The sequence below is a fragment of the Palaemon carinicauda genome, chromosome 10 (genome assembly GCF_036898095.1).
Source record: "Palaemon carinicauda isolate YSFRI2023 chromosome 10, ASM3689809v2, whole genome shotgun sequence".
NCBI classification, from domain to species: domain Eukaryota; kingdom Metazoa; phylum Arthropoda; class Malacostraca; order Decapoda; family Palaemonidae; genus Palaemon; species Palaemon carinicauda.
Window position 1 is genome coordinate 135,993,132 of NC_090734.1, and position 6,000 is coordinate 135,999,131.

Consider the following 6,000-nt stretch of genomic DNA (forward strand, 5'->3'; position numbering starts at 1 on the left):
GGCTAACATTCTAATATACGGCATTTCAGAAAAAAAAAATTCAGCCACGTGCTAGGCAAACCATCAAGGCACATTTTCCGACAAATAAACATCTAAATGAATAATTACTCTGTGATAGTTCCTTAGTACGTAGTAATTTTGAAAGAAATGGGAAAAAACGAAAAAATGGCAATCACAGGAAAATCGAACACATACCTATATATACGCCATATCTGGCTAAAAAAAGAAGATAGGCATGGGTAGCCAGATCATCTAGAAACACTTTCCAACACTATAAAATTATAAGTTTTGCGACACTACTTGCCAATTCCTTACGGTAACATGACTAAGCAAAAAAATGCAAAACAAATAAAAAGGGGCACTCGTGGAAAAATGGCCATTCTAATATACGGCATTTCAGAAAAAAAAAATTTCAGCCACGTGCTAGGCAAACCATCAAGGCACATTTTCCGACAAATAAACATATAAATGAAATATTACTCTGTGATAGTTCCTTAGTACGTAGTAATTTTGAAAGAAATGGGAAAAAACGAAAAAATGGCAATCACAGGAAAATCGAACACATACTTATATATACGCCATATCTGGCTAAAAAAAAAATAGGCATGGGTAGCCAGATCATCTAGAAACACTTTCCAACACTATAAAAATATAAGTTTTGCGACACTACTTGCCAATTCCTTACGGTAACATGACTAAGCAAAAAAATGCAAAACAAATAAAAAGGGGCACTCGCGGAAAAATGCCCAACATTCTAATATACGGCATCTCGGATAAAAAAAAAAGACATGCACGTGTTAGCCCAACCATCAAGGCACACTTTCTAACACATAAACATGAAAAAAAAATCAATAATATACGGCAATTCCTTACTACGTAGTAAATTTTTACAAATATTGAAAAAAAAACAGAAATTGGCAACCGCAGTTAAATACCCAATATACCAATAACTACGTCGTATCTGACAAAAACAAAATCACGCATGGGTAGCCAGATCATCTAGACACACTTTCCAACACTAAAAAAGCAAAAGTTTTACGATACTATTTCGCAATATCTTACGGAAAAATGACTTGGCAAAAAAATGAAAAAGGGACACTCGCGGTAAAATGCCCGACATTCTAATATACGGCATCTCAGATAAAAAAAAAGACATGCACGTGTTAGCCCAACCATCAAGGCACACTTTCTAACACATAAACATGAAAAAAAAATGAATAATATACGGCAATTCCTTACTACGTAGTAATTTTTACAAATATTGAAAAAAAACAGAAATTGGTAACCGCAGTTAAATACCCAATATACCAATAACTACGTCGTATCTGACAAAAACAAAGTCATGCATGGGTAGCCAGATCATCTAGACACACTTTCCAACACTAAACAAGCAAAAGTTTTACGACCCTATTTGGCAATATCTTACGGAAAAATGACTTGGCAAAAAAATGAAAAAGGGGCACTCGCGGTAAAATGGTCCTCGTGGTGATGAACGACATTTTAACTAAAAAAAAAATCATGCACATGGTAGCCAAACAATCCACCAAGACTTTCCACAACTGATAACCTATACAAGTTGCACCATTCTACGACAATTTCATAATACGTAATAACTTTGATAATTATGCAAACTACCTTAGAAGGGTAAACTCGGTCGCGCTCGACCCCGACGCGTCTCAGAAATCGGGGAAGGAGTACAGCTACAGCAATGCACATCTGGACACTACTAGAGCGTGTAGGGGAGACACCTCCTGCAGGTCGATCACCCACAAATTCAGTCACGGGGGTGAGTCACGTGAGAAAAACCTGTTTTTTTTTGACGCTCGGGGTCGCAAACGACCCATCGTACCTATCCAGGGTTAGAAGCTATGGGTTCCTAGTATTTCTTTAACTATAAATACTTTCTTTTTTGCACTGTCTATAGATATCGTAGGAAGTTTCCTTCAAATCTCCCATGATGTAGGAATGAGATACGATCGGTATAGAAGGTATTGTGATTGGTACCAGTAGCCTATAGTGTATTAATGCTGTTTTCAGGTTTGAGAAATTTATAGATGGATTTATAATGAAAGTCCTGTAATGCATTTTTTTATGTTTTATCACATATTTTATATCTATAATGGTATTGCTCATAGTGGCATTGTGTACTTAGAGAGCCTTTTTTATCAGTTTAGTACAGTTTGTACATGTCCTTTAACCTCTTTCATTGAATGTGATATTCATTTTGGTAACCTTTTTCATCGTAACGATTGTTAACTTTGGAATCAGCTCTTAATTTATATATTATATTGCTATTATTGTTAATTTCTCTTATGTTCGTAGATCACATGTTAGAAGTACCGTATTCTTCACCCTCCCCACCTTATAAGATTATGAGACGCATTGATGCCCGACATTTATTATTTGATGAGAAATAATATGAAAAATACAGTACAAAAGGTAATTTCTTAAAATTAGATAAATAGAAATATATAAATAAGCATCTGCGGGGTGTATCAAAAAGATTCAATCTTGTTTTGTCACAGTCCCCAAAACTTTCGACAGTGTTTTCATCGAAGACTGTATAAGAACTGTAAACTTGTTGGAGTTCGAGATACCTAGAACTGGTCTTCCGTCTCCAATCTCCTGATGGTTTGGGGAGTAGAAATAACCTATTGTAAAAACCTGGGGATGGATTCAAGATCTCTCATATATCACATTGTATCTTGGGAGTTTCACAATCTCATAACTTTAAAACCTGTGCCTTTTCTATGTGGAATAGATTACTCGGAAATAGTGTTGGTTCCTTGGATAAGGGAGGATTGCAGGCTAGAATTTAGTAACCTTTGATCATGGACCGCATCCATGGCTTTCCCAAACTTGATGAAAATAGGAAAGTCTACAGGGAGTTTTTGGGAAGGACCATCAAAGCGTTAGTCTTTAAGGTCTAGAAATCCTGCTGGGATTATGTCCAGAATCTCTTTATGAGTGGAATCCTGTTGTTTAACTACTATTACCAAAAATTGCTTGAGACAGAGATGATATTGGTTTATACAATAAAATTGTTATCCCAAGAAAGTGGTAACTGTATCCTGGTGCCCACTTGAGCCATCTCATTATCATTTCTATTTGTATCTAATACAGTACGCAAATTATGGAAGTTAATCAAGAAATGTTTCTGTGCACCAGACACTATCCCAACCGTAGAGGAACATACCTGTTCCCTGTGATGAATCACAAAACACACAAAGGCTGCTACAGCCTACAGTCTCGGAAGCTCCATCTGAAGTTTTATAAAATAAGTCTGATAATCTAAAATAATATTCCAATCCTAATGGCCTGCAAATCTCTTCTATAAAATTGGAAATAAATCCTACCATAGAATCTGCAAAAGAGAGTATTCCAAGAATACTGTATTTCCCACTTTATTACTCTACCCATAAACAGTATACAGTATTGTTTTTTGGTAAACCAGGTTGCAAAACCTGCATACAATGATATACCTTTATTAGTTGTAATGATGGGTTCAAGAGAAGAGATTATATTGTAATTAAGAACAAGAGTAGGTAACTAATAAGTTTGTGTCGGAATGTCTTTGTGGGATAGAAAGTTTTAACACTAAACTCTAACCCGAATTACTAACCTTTGAATTTAATATAACAATTTATTGATTGTATTCAAAGCAAAATGAGGAAACTTAAGGGGTTATTAGTTGTGTTGGAGGTAGCCACTTGCAACCACTTGAAGGATAAGAAGAATCACAACTTGTTTTACCTTTCAGAAGCAAGTTTCCTTACGATGGAAAAGGAGATGCTGCTTCAGATTTAGGCTCTTCCTCTGTGTTCTCTTCATCTTTCTGTTCTGAAGGATTTTCCAAGACATTGCTTATCGGTCTTCCCTTTTGTCGACTGTATGGGAACCTTTGCTCATTCTTTAGGCAAGGGACTCGTTTCGGCTCTCAGTACTGCCATATTTTAGAGCCTAAGTCTATTGGAAGGAAAGTAAACAGGACAGTTTTTAGTTTTTCCTGTTTTATAGAAGCTAAGCTTTGAGAGAAGCAATATGAACATGAGAGGAAGTTCATAGGAATGATGTAAAATACCTGTTTTCCATCTTTATAGACCCCTCCTCCCATGAATTAGGAGACTTGGTCAGTAACATTTCATACCACTTTCCTCGGGAGGCAAAATATAAAGAAAATTCTTTTGATTTTTCTTGATTTTATAGTATGTGTACAGTGTACCATATTTTATCAATTAATTAGTAGTAATTGAAATCTATTTGTATGTATTTAACATAATTTTTTTGTTCAATACAATACCTTTTTTTTTAACTTGGAAAATTATACATTCTAGTAGTTTTTGCATCTTTCAAGGGTCTTTTTTTAACAAAGTTGGGGTAATGACCATTTAGCATTACAGCATTTCTATTCAAAGTAAATATGCTGTAATACAGACTGTGTAGAGTTAAGTTAAACTCATTTGTTGCTTGCCTATTACTCATTACCTGACATTTTCTTGTTACAAATTATTGCCATAATTTTAGCATAATATTATTCACTACCATAACAAATACTTTATACCAATCTTATTCACATAATAACATAAGTTACTGACTGAGATATTATAACCTTTTAACCAAGGGGATATGGGCATTTTAGTAGGTTTACTATTTACCATTCAAAACTTCTGTACTGTACTGTATCGAGGGAATGCGTGAAGATTGTTATATGAAACACTATTATCCCTAAGACATACACAAAATCTCATCTTTCAGGTATAAGATGCTGGGTAATTTTTAGTGGGATATCTTCTGCAAAAGAATTATATGGCAGGAAATAAAATTATTGCAGTTCAAATAAATGTTGTTGATGAAGGTTGAAGGCAACTGCATTAGCAGCCTCAAAGGAATCAGAGTTAGTACTTGAATCTCCGCTTCTTTGCTTTTTATTGAAAGAAAGGAGGAAGTATTAATTTTCATATTTTGGCTTTTCTTTAGGTAGGATTATTCAAGTGTCTACAACTGTGCGATGATATTTCCATAACTTCAACCTTCACAAGTTTCTTTTAGCGTAAGAATTCCAACCACCTACTTTGAGCCCTTTACCTTATAATTGTCCTAGTAGAGGTTTCTTTTATTTATGAAGGAAGGATTGTAACAGTTTTGTGTGAGAGTATTTATCAAGTAGACTGTTTGAGGGTAGGAAAAGTGACAGCTCTTGTGATTTGATGGAATGGAGAGTAGTGTTTTATATGTTATAAATATACTAAACAGTGTCTGCAGAAGGTTGTTTTAGCCACAACCAGGTCTGTGGGTGGTGCTGCTGATAATTGATCTAAAGAATTTCATATTCATTGTAATTTGTTTTAGTTTTACGTGGATGGAAATAAGGGTACTAATTATGACCTCCCAGAAGTGAATGCTTTATGGGCACATCTGACCTTATATTAAGGTGTGTAGTCCAAAGTTTAGATTCTTCTCGTTGAGTCTTCAACACTCGTGATATTGAGCATAAGTTCTTGTTCGTTTGACCAGCTCGTCATTCTGTTCAATCTTTCATAGAAGTGCCTGGCTATCGGTTAATTCGGTAAATCAAGAAACAGCCCGTGTGCAAAGTATCGATTACGTATTTTGTACTTGGATTCAGTCTGTCATCATAGAAGTGAACCATGTTGATAAGTGAATTATATTCATTTTTAGGCCCCTGTATATGATATTTCTGTACCTATAACAACTGCTGGTTGCCTTGTTAGTACATTACTGTACTTAAGTTAATTGTTGAATGATCTTCAAACAGTGAAGAGTGGATGTTAAGATATAAGATGATGGTTTGGGTTGTGTAGGCAAATGTTGGTGTTATTTAAAGTTGAAGTTTTAGGTTTAAAAGTTTTTCTTATTGTTGCTTATGATTATCTCCTAGAGAATCTTTATTGGGAAGATGGAAATGTTTAATTTTACTACTTTGCAATTTTATCTAGTTCAGATCAAGATTATGATCATGAATATGCATTGCTTATTTTG